General features: G+C 42.9%; 1 pseudogene; it reads left to right on the top strand.

Annotated features, from left to right (window-relative positions):
* Positions 1-1,978: 1,978 nt before the first annotated feature.
* Positions 1,979-9,711, top strand: LOC126057981 (60S ribosomal protein L23a-like; annotated as a pseudogene).
* Positions 9,712-11,863: the final 2,152 nt, after the last annotated feature.

The following is an 11,863-nucleotide window of genomic DNA, read 5'->3' as shown; positions in this document are numbered from 1 at the left end:
CGGTCTAGGAGTCCATTCAGTTTTCTTGTATGAATTCAGCTCAGGTTTCCAGGTAGCTGATCATCAAGTGTGTGGTACAGGCTCTGTCCTACAGTCTTAGAGAGGCAGGGGTGATTGACGTATGTACCGGTATCTGATTGCAGCAGGGGGTCACACTCTGAACAAGGCAGGGCACTAAGAACTGACCCCCGAGTGTCTCTGAGGAAAATGCGTCTCTGTTTCCTAGAGTGTGCTGGTGGGTGGGTTTTGCAGAGGGACCATGGGCATCCAAAGTTTTTGGTTGTAAGGACTGGGAGGTACCAGCTATCTTTGGATCACTGTCATGGGTGACTGGGTGACCTGAGTGGAGCTACCAGTCCTTAGGTCCCTCATGTGGGTAGATGAGGACCTTGTTTAATAGGAAAAGCAATGTCAAACGTCAAACATCCACCTCTCCGCTGCAGCGCTGAAATGGTTGGAGTTTGCCAGCAAGGGTCTTTTTTCCTGAAATAGGCCCACACAGGTCCATGCAGAAGGGAAAGGTGCTCAAGGTCCATGGTCGGTTTATGCCTGGACAGGAGCCACTTCTGTCCTGAGCTCCCCCAGTTAGTGGAGCTACCAAATTATTTTTTCCCCCCAATTGCAACTTTTTTCCTTCCCCAAGGCTGGGAGGATGGCTCTACGTGCTCACCAGGGTCTATCTCAGTCCTAGCGATTCAGCCGCTGAAGCCGGTTTGGGGGTGGGGGGGCAGGGTGAAATATATGCAGTTACTTAGGTTTTGCCGAGAGCGCCTTTCTCCTCAGGTTCCATAGGTGTGAGTAGGCTGTGTGGCTGGCTGCTTCTCCCTGAAGAAGCTGCAGCCAAACACTAGTACCAGCCTGCCACCGCAGCAGCTCTGGGAATGGTGCCTGAGGGCTCCCGGCAATTCAGGTCCAGTCACTCCTCTCCACTTCTGAACAGTCTCTTCCTCCCCCTGCCCCTCAGCTCGTTGTCTAAGCTTGCCTTTGATGCTTAGGGGTCCCAGTTTATCACAAATATACTCATTTCACTTGTTTTTTTTGGGTCTTTTTTGTAAAGAGGGCTCGCTGGAAGCATCTGTCTAGTCCAGCGTCTTGGCTCCACCTCCTGGATTCCTTCTTACTCAAATTGTATATTTTTAAGGCCTTTGTGGTGGTTGAGGCCTCAGGTGGGGAATAGCCAGGAGACTGATGTGTTCAGAGAGGTAGTTAGAGATTCTCCATCCCACAGGGGGGCATTTATTCTGTGGACACTGGGGTCACTTGGGAAGCAGGTCTGGCTGCAGGAGCTCTGACCTTTGCGGAAAAAAATTTGGGAAAATTGAAGTTGTCAAAGATTTCATTCTACCTGGATCAACAATCAATACCCATGGAAGCAGCAGTCAAGGAATCAAATGAGTATCGCATTGGGCAAATCTGTTGCAAAAGACCTCTTTAAAGTTCTAAAAAGCAAAGATGTCACTTTGATGACTAAGGTGCATCTGACCCAAACCATGGTCCTTTCAATTGCCTCATCTGCATGAAAAAGCTGGGCAATGAAAAGAGAAGACAGAAGAAGAATTGATATATTTGAATTGTGGTGTTGGCAAAGAATATTGAATATACCATGGATTGTCAGAAGAACACAAAAATCAGTGTTTGAAGAAGTATAACCACAATGTTCCTTAGATGCAAGGATGTCAAAACTTTGTCTTGCTTACTTTGGACATGTCATCAGGAAAGACCAATTGGTAGAAAAGAATATCATGTTTGGTCTCAAACATACCAACGATCATGAAGGTGGTGCTGGAACGGGCAATGTTTTTATTTTGATACACATTAGTTGGAGCTGATTCAACAGAAACTAATAACAATAGCTCTGTGTCTCTTTTGTGGCACGAGAAGGATTCCTGTTCAGATAAGGAACCTTGCCTGCTCAGAGAGAAAGCCACTTCTTATTAGTCTCTCTCACTTTCTGAGAATCGGCCTGTTGACTGTCAAGATGGCCAGGCCCAGTGGTGCTCAGAGAAGCCTCTGTGGTCACATTGAGCATCAGGAGTCCCAGCAGGATGTGTGGTGCTTGGCCCGCTGCTTCTCATTCTCAGTGGAAATGCTGTGTCTGAGCTTCTCCCAGGTGTTTGTAAAGCAGGCTGATGTTGGGGATGAGTGGTTCTCTAAAAACATGAAATGTGCTGGATCCTTAAGTCACAGCTAGACAACCCCCGCTGGGCCTGTTTGCTGGCCCCCAGTGGTGTCAGGAGACGTGAGGAACTTCTGACTCATCTTAGCAAGTGACTGTGGCCTTTTTGCTGGAAAGCCCAGTCCCAAGGGAAGAAGCCAGTGTCACCCAGGTAGGCGCAGTCAGTCACATGGCTCACTGTGATGACAAGTTCAAACAGGACTTTATGGCAGGATGCAGTGGAAACCATAACACATGATTCTTGGGAGAAGGTAAGTGCTGGGAGGATCTTTGGCTCTTTTCGTGTTTGAACAGTTCAACAACAGATATAAAGCTTAACAGCTGTGAGGTATACTGGAGAACTTTTGGACTTAGGTTAAGCCTGGGATCTTGAGGACAGAACTTCAGCTTTAGCAAATTTAAGCAATGAGACTGCCCTTACTTAGAAAAGTAAACTCTTAAGCTCTTTGTATATTCAAGTCAGGAGATCAGCCCTCCAGTTAATTAATTTTCTAAAGAAATGGACTTTAGATGTATTGCCACATTTCTTCTTCCAGGAGTTGACCCCTGCGTGCCAAATAAATATCCCCTTGATCTCCTGGAAGGCTGTTTTCTCTAGGTCCCATTGCATGCAATAGAGCTACATCCTTCATGGAAAATTGGTAGCTAAACTCCAGAGGGAGCTTAGCCCTGGCCTCAGCTACCCCCCTTCCTCTTTGTAACTGTGATCGGGATTAATGAAATCATAGGGAGTAGTATTAGACCTAAACAGTTGTGTTCTGTCATGAATGCAGTATCTTGGCCTTTCTGTGTCCAGGGGGAGAGGCAGAAAGGAGTGGTCAAGAGGGTTGGAATCTGGACTCGGACTAAGTTTCAAATCCTGGCTCCACTGCTTCATGGTTATGTAAGCTGGGGCAAACGCCTGCACTTTGGAGCTGAGCTTTTTCTCTCCTCATTGATGAGATGGGGTCATAATAGCCCTTTTCAGGATGGTTGTCAGAATTAAAAAACACCATGTCTGTAAGCTCTCAGCACAGTGCCAGCACAGAGAAAACTCTCAGTTAGCATTAGCTCCCTGATTCCTACTGCTGGGGTTCCTTTGTGTCTTCTCAGTGAGGTAGGTAGTATCACCTTCACTTTCAAATGAGGACACCAAGGTTAAGGAATCGGCCAAGGATGCAGATGGTCAGTGGTGGAGTGGACGCAGACGCACAAGGTCTGACTCCAAAGTCCATGCTCTTTCCATGATGCCTGCCAGGTCGACTCCCAGGTTGACAGCACAAGGCTGTGTGGGCTTGGAAAGGTTGCCACAGTTCTTTGAAGCTCTTTTAAACATCTTCACCGTTTCAAAACCATCACTGGAAAATTCTGTTTTTCAGACATGTGCCCCGCCAGGTCATCTAGACGCCCAGGAGCTTTTGCTTTCTTTGCCAGTGTAACAGGCTGCCAGGTTCATCTCCAGCTGAATCTCAGGCAAGTCACAGTGATACCAACATTAATTGTGACTATTTTTGGTTAAAATGTCTGATGGGCCAGGCATGGCACTAAAAGCTTTACCTCATTCTCTCATTTGATCCTTGCATCAACCCTGTGATCAAGGTATTTTTATTCCTATTTCCCGATAAGCAGTCAGGATTAGCAGTGGCAGTTGCTGTTGGGCCGACTTTGACTCACAGTGACCCTGCATGTGTCAGAGCAGAACCGTGAACCATAGGATTTTCAATGACTAATTTTGGGGGAGTAGACCACCAGGCCTTTCATCTGAGGTGACTTTGGGTGGATGCGAACCTCTAACCTTTTAGTGAGCAGCTAAGTACTTTTTTTTTTTTTAAATAATTTTTATTGTGCTTTAAGTGAAAGTTTACAAATCAAGTCAGTCTCTCACACAAACACCCATATTCACCTTGCTACACACTCCCAATTACTCTCCCCCTAATGAGACAGCCCGCTCTCTCCCTCCTCTCTCCCTTTTCATGTCCATTTCATCAGCTTCTAACCCCCTCCACCCTCTCATCTCCCCTCCAGGCAGGAGATGCCAACAGAGTCTCAAGTGTCCACCTGATCCGAGAAGCTCACTCCTCACCAGCATCCCTCTCCAACCTATTGTCCAGTCCAATCCATGTCTGAAGAGTTGGCATCAGGAATGGTTCCTGTCCTGGGCCAACAGAAGGTCTGGGGGCCATGACCACCGGGGTCCTTCTAGTCTCAGTGACACCATTAAGTCTGGTCTTAAGAGAATTTAGGGTCTGCATTTTTTTTTTTTTTTTTATCCCACTGCTCTCCTGCTCCCTCAGGGGTTCTCTATTGTGTCCCCTGTCAGGCCAGTCATCAGTTGTAGCCAGGCACCATCTAGTTCTTCTGGTCTCAGGATGATGTAGTCTCTCGCTCATGTGGCCATTTCTGTCTCTTGGGCTCGTAATTACCTTGTGTCCTTGGTGTTCTTCATTCTCTTTTGCTCCAGGCGGGTTGAGACCAATTGATGCATCTTAGATGGCTGCTTGCTGGCATTTAAGACCCCAGACGTCACTCTTCAAAGTGGGATGCAGAATTTTTTTTTTTTATTAACTTTTATTGAGTTTCAAGTGAACGTTTACAAATCAAGTCAGTCTGTCACATGTAAGTTTATATACATCTTACTCCGTACTCCCACTTGCTCTCCCCCTAATGAGTCAGCCCTTCCAGTCTCTCCTTTCGTGACAGTTTTGCCTGCTTCCAACTCTCTCTATCCTCCCATCCCCCCTCCAGACAGGAGGTGCCAATACAGTCTCAAGTGACCACTTGATATAATTAGCTCACTCTTCATCAGCATCTCTCTCCTACCCACTGTCCAGTCCCTTTCACGTCTGATGAGTTGTCTTCGGGGATGGTTCCTGTCCTGTGCCAACAGAAGTTTTGGGGACCGTGACTGCCGGGATTCCTCTAGTCTCAGTCAGACCGTTAAGTATGGTCTTTTTATGAGAATTTGGGGTCTGCATCCCACTGATCTCCTGCTCCCTCAGGGGTTCTCTATTGTGCTCCCTGTCAGGGCAGTCATCGATTGTGGCCGGGCACCAACTAGTTCTTCTGGTCTCAGGATGATGTAGGTCTCTGGTTCATGTGGCCCTTTCTGTCTCTTGAGCTCTTAGTTGTCGTGTGACCTTGGTGTTTTTCATTCTCCTTTGCTCCAGGTAGGTTGAGACCAACTGATGCATCTTAGATGGCTGCTTGCTGGCGTTTAAGACCCCAGACGTCACTCTTCAAAGTGGGATGCAGAATGTTTTGGTAATAGATTTTATTATGCCAATTGACTTAGATGTCCCCTGAAACCATGGTCCCCAAACCCCTGCCCCTGCTACGCTGGCCTTCGAAGCATTCAGTTTATTCAGGAAACTTCTTTGCTTTTGGTTGAATCCGATTGTGCTGACCTCCCCTGTACTGTGTGCTGTCTTTCCCTTCACCTAAAGTAGTTCTTATCTACTATCTAATTAGTGAATGCCCCTCTCCCACCCTCCGTCCCTCCCCCCTCTCATAACCACAAAAGAATGTTTTCTTCTCAGTTTAAACTATTTCTCAAGTTCTTATAACACTGGTCTTATACAATATTTGTCCTTTTGCAACTAATTTGACTCAGCATAATGCCTTCCAGGTTCTCCCATGTTATGAAATGTTTCACGATTCGTCACTGTTCTTTATCGATGCGTAGTATTCCATTGTGTGAATATACCATAATTTATTTATCCATTCATGCATTGATGGACACCTTGGTTGCTTCCATGTTTTTGCTATTGTAAACAGTGCTGCAATAAACAAGGGTGTGCATATATCTGTTTGTGTAAAGGCTCTTATTTATTTCTCTAGGATATATTCCAAGGAGTGGGATTGCTGGATCGTATGGTAGTTCTATTTCTAGCTTTATAAGGAAGCGCCAAGTCAATTTCCAAAGTGGTTGTACCATTTGACATTCCCACTAGCAGTGTATAAGTGTTCCAGTCTCTCTGCAGCCTGTCCAACATTTATTCTTTTGTGTTTTTTGGATTAATGCCAGCCTTGTTGGAGTGAGATGAAATCTCATTGGAGTTTTGATCTGCATTTCTCTAATGGCTAATGATCGTGAACATTTCCTCATATATCTGTTAGCTACCTGAATGTCTTCTAGAGTGAAGTGCCTATTCATATCTTTTGCCCATTTTTAAATTGGGTTATTTGTCTTTTTGCAGCATCATGTAGATTTTAGAGATCAGGTGCTGATCAGAAATGTCATAGCTAAAAACTTTTTCCCGGTCCATAGGTAGTCTTTTTACTCTTTTGGTGAAGTCTTTGGATGAGCATAGGTGTGTGATTTTTAGGAGCTCCCAGTTATCTAGTTTTTCTTCTACATTCTTTATAATGTTTTGCATATTGTTTATGGCATGTATTAGGGCTTCTAACGTTGTCCCTATTTTTTCCTTCCATGACCTTTATCGTTTTAGATTTTATAGTTAGGTCTTTGGTCCATTTTGAGTTAGTTTTTGTGCATGGAGTGAGGTATGGGCCTTGTTTCATTTTTTTGCAGATGGATATCCAGTTATGCCAGCACCATTTGTTAAAAAGACTGTCTTTTCCCCATTTAACTGTTTCAAGGCCTTTGTCAAATATCAACTGCTCATATGTGGATGGATTTATGTCTGGATTCTCAATTTTGTTCCATTGGTACATGTATCTGTTGTTGCACCAGTACCAGTACCAGGCTGTTTTGAGTACTGTGGCAGTATAATAGGTTCTAAAATCAGGTAAAGTGAGGCCTCCCACTTTGTTCTTCTTTTTCAGGAATGCCTTCTTTATCCGGGACCCCTTTCCCTTCCGTATGAAATTGGTGATTTGTTTCTCCATCTCATTAAAGAATGTCGTTGGGATTTGAATCGGAATTGCATTAAATCTACAGATCGCTTTTGGTAGAATAGACATTTTTGTAATGTTAAGTCTTCCTATCCACGAGCAAGGTATGTTCTTCCACTTATGTAAGTCTCTTTTGGTTTCTTGCAGAAGTGTACTCTGGTTTTCTTTGTATAAGTCTTTTACATCTCTGGTAAGATTTATTTCTAAGTATTTTATCTTTGGGGGCTACTGTAAACGGCATTGATTTGGTGATTTCCTCTTCGATGTTTTTTTTGTTGGTGTAGAGGAATCCAGCTGATTTTTGTATGTTTATCTTGTATCCCGATACTCTGCTGAACTCTTCTATTAGTTTCAGTAGTTTTCTGGAGGATTCCTTAGGGTTTTCTGTGTATAATATCATGTCATCTGCAAATAGAGATACTTTTACTTCTTTCTTGCCAATCTGGATGCCCTTTATTTCTTCATCTAGCCTAATTGCTCTGGCTAGGACTTCCAGCACAATGTTGAATAAGAGTGTTGAGAAAGGGCATCCTTGTCTGGTTCCCGATCTCAGTGTGAATGTTTTCAGGCTCTCTCCATTTAGGGTGATGTTGGCTGTTGGCTTTGTATAAATGCCCTTTGTTATGTTGAGAAGTTTTGCTTCTATTCCTATTTTGCTGCGAGTTTTTATCATGAATGAGTGTTGAACTTTGTCAAATGCCTTTTCTGCATCAATTGATAAAATCATGTGATTCTTGTCTTTTGTTTTATTTATGGGGTGGATTACATTAATTGTTTTTCTAATGTTGAACCATCCCTGCATACCTGTTATGAATCTCACTTGGTCATGGTGAATTATTTTTTTGATATGTTGTTGAATTCTATTGGCTAGAATTTTGCTGAGGATTTTTGCATCCACGTTTATGAGGGATATAGGTCTATAATTTTCTTTTCTTGTGGTGTCTTTACTTGGTTGTGGTATCAGGGATATGGTGGAAGTGCTTAACCCTTTACACCATTCAGGGACTCCCTGAGGGTTAGAGAGGTTAAGAATTTGCTCAGTTTTCACCAAGATAGCACCAAAAATGAAAAAGGAAGCCTCTGTCTCTCCCAAAACTGAAGGCAAAGCAAAGGCTTTGAAGGCCAAAAAGGCAGTGCTGAAAGTCATCCCCAGCCACACAAAAAGAATGATCTGCACATCACCCACCTTCCCATGGCCCAAGATACTCAGAAGGAAGCTCAAGTAGTCTCAGAAGAGTGCCACCAGGAGGAGCAAGGTTGATTATTATGCCATCATCGAGTTCCCACTGACCATGGAGTTGGCCATGAAGAACATCGAAGATAACAACACACCTGTGCTCATTGTGCATTTCAAGGCCAATAAACACCAGATCAAACAGGCTATGCAGAAGCTCTATGACATTGATGTGGCCAAGGTAAACACCTGATCAGGCCTGATGGAGAGAAGGCATAAGTTCGACTGGTTACGGACTATGATGTTTTGGATGTTGCCAACGGAATTGGGATTATCTAAACAGAGTCCAGCCAGCTAATTCTAAATATGATATTTTTCACCACTGGGGAAAAAAATGGGTGGGGAAAACAAATTTATTTAAGCTTGTTGAAAGAGCCTGTCTGCTCAACCTCAAAGGCCATGTTCTTTCTACCTGCTATGTTGCCTAACTCAGATAAATCCAGAGAACACTTTAGTCATTTTCTTTAGCTCTGTGTCCAGGGCAAGTGATTGGATGCTCGTGCTCAGATGTGGAATAATGTGTTACAAACCTGACAACTCAACACCACCAGTTGCCATCGAGTCGATTCTGACTCACAGCAACCCATGTGTGTCAGAGTAGATCTGCTCCATGGAGTTTTCAATGGCTGATTATTCAGAAGCAGATTGCCAGGCCTTTCTTTCAAAAAGCCTGTGAGTGGACTCGACCTGCCAACCTTTCCATCAGCAGCCAAGTGTGGTAACCGTTTGCACCACCCGTGGACTCTGTAACCGAACACAGTCCAAGCCTTACGCAACTCCTAGGAGGTGAAGATTTTTTAATGTGTTAACGCTGTTACAGATTGAAGGGCATCTCCCAAACTCTTTTATGGAATTGATGATTCTGGAACAAATAATCCAGGAGTAAAAAAAAAAGGGAGGGGGGACAGAGAGGAGAAATGAGGCAAACTTTGTAAACCAATAAGCAGCCCTTATGTAGAGATATGGCAAGGCCTTTAGTCTTTGGAGTGCTATTTTACCAAACTTCATGGGGAAAGTTCCCTTCTACTAAGAATCTTCTGCTCTAACGTTACTCACGGGTGTCCAAACTCTGACTTTTGTGAAGCAATTTACAGTTCTTGACTTTAAAAAGAAGTCAGTTTATGGCCTGGGGATCTTACTTCAGAGCTTGACTAGAGTAAATGATATGAGGCCAAGGAACAGTCTCTGTGCCATTGGGACGTGCATAACCCATGATTAAACCATGTCGAGAGCGTTGCTTTGCAGTTGAACTACCATTTGTGGGGTCAAGTCCATATGTTGGTGGTTGGTTTACATTTTTGTTGCAACAGCTTGGGGATGGGAGTCAGTAGTTGTACACTGTATGGTTTTGAAGAGGTGGGACCTGAGTTATTATTCTTTATATGCCGTCTGTTTCCACCAAACATTTGCATTAATATCAAAGATGAAAAGATGAGAACTAAATAATTAAGAGAGAGAACTGATTCATTATGGCATTTTCTCTTCTTTCTGTGTGTTTCTAAGCCATCTTTTTATGATGTTGATTTTTTATCACTTTTATCCATTTATAAAATAAGATTATATGTACATATATATCAATGCGTGTGTGTGTGTGTGTGTATGGATATACTTTTTTTATTGTGGTGAGTGTATATAGAGCAAAACAATTGCCGTTTCACCATTCTTCGCGTGTACAACTCAGTGACGTGAATTGTGTTCATCACGTTGTGCAGCCACCAACACTGTACATATTTCCACATTTTTTCCTGGTGGAAACCCTCACTGGAAGCTCAGTGCCTGTCAGCAGTATTTCCCTTTTTCCCTCCCTCCTGGCCCTGCCGATTGATAGACTTTGTTCTGTGTACATTTGCCTATTCTAGATACTTCATATAAGTTTTTAGTACTTTCCATTATAAAACTTGTCAAGCACATACCCAAATATGGGCTAGGATAATGGCCCCTGTGTGCTCACTAACCTGTCTTCAGCACCTATACCCCCCATTCACTCTGCACCAGAGTCTTTTGAAACAGATGCTTCAAATTATCTGTAAATACTTCAGTATTAATCTTTAAAAGATAAGAACTCTTTTTAAATAAGAGTTATCATGCCTAAAAAAATCACCAATAATTCTTTATTATTTACTAGTGTTAATGTTTCCTTGAAGGCCTATGCGTTTATTTTGTTTCAGTGAAGTATAATTTACAAACTATAAACTTTACTTGTAGTAAGTTTACAGATTGGTTTTTAGTAAATTTATACAGTTATGCAAAAATCACCACAATCCAGCTTTAGACCACATACATTTTTAATCTACCACCCGTCTGTCGGTTTGTCGTACTACGGTAGCTTTTGTGTCGCTGTGCTGCAGCAGGGTCACCCATGGTGGACAGCTTTCTGTGGTGCTTCCAGACTAAGACAGATTAGGAGGAAAGTCCTGGTGATCTACTTCCAAAAATTAGCCAATGAAAAGCCTGTGGGTCACAGGATATTGTCACAGAGTGCTGGAAGAAGACTCCGGGCAGGGCGGTGACTTCTGAGTCACCGTGAGTCAGAGGCAACTGGAAGGCAACTAACAGCGGCAACAACAGCGCCATTTTTCATGGTTTGTTTGTATCAAGATTTTATTAGGGTCCATACGGTGTGATTGGTTGATGTCTTTTAAGCCTCTTTTAATATAGTTTTACCCTCTATCTCTCTCTCTCTTTTTTCTTGGTATGTCTTTTTTTGGTGAAGAAATGGACTATTTGTTTATAGAGTTTCCCAAGGTCTGGATTTTGTCAACTGCATCATTGTGGTGTCATCTAACATGTCCCCCTCCCCTGTATTTCCTGTAAATTGGTTCTTTGGTTTAGAGGCTTGATCAGGTTTGGGTTCAATTATTGTGGCAAAATTACATCACAGATGGTGTAGAGTACTTCCAGTAGGATGCCATGGTGTGTGTTTTTCTCTTTTTGTGGTGTTAGCTGTCTAAATTCATTATCTCATTCCCATTACTGTCGAGTGGATTCCGACTCATAGCAACCCTACAGGACAGAGTAGAACTGCCCCATAGGGTTTCCAAGGAGCAGCTGGTGAATTCGAACTGCTGACCTTCTGTTTAGTAGCCAAGCTTTTAACCACTGTGCCACCAGAACTCCATTGTTTCATTAAAGGTTGCAAAATAGTGGCTTTCTAAGTTTATCTTTCCTTCATTCTTTATTAACTGGATTACTTATCTAAAGATAAACGTCTTGTAAACCATTCAGTTATCCTAAGTTTTTATTTGTTTATGGAAGGCAAGATAAATACTTAATTCTTTCCTTCATTTACCATTTTTCAAAATAGCCAGTTGATTCCCCAGCATCATCCAAAGATGAGTTTTTTTCCCCTAGTGTCATTATAAAGTCAGCTCTAAACATACTTGATGTGTTTCAGTCTGTTGTCATGAGTATTCCTTCAGGCCCAAGTTGTTCCATCTTTGGCCAGTGGGAATCTAATTAAGTTGGCTCCTCAGTTCTTTTGGATATGACATTGGTAGCCTTTGATAGCTTCTTTGCTTTGTCATATGACAAAAATTTCCAAACTTCCCTGGCACATTCTGTGCCATAGATCTGGAATTAGTCATTTCTTCAAGGAGCACTTGTTCCTTTCAGTGGAAAAT

This window comes from Elephas maximus, chromosome 14 (genome assembly GCF_024166365.1).
Source record: "Elephas maximus indicus isolate mEleMax1 chromosome 14, mEleMax1 primary haplotype, whole genome shotgun sequence".
Taxonomy (NCBI): domain Eukaryota; kingdom Metazoa; phylum Chordata; class Mammalia; order Proboscidea; family Elephantidae; genus Elephas; species Elephas maximus.
This window is presented reverse-complemented; position numbering and strand designations above follow the sequence as displayed.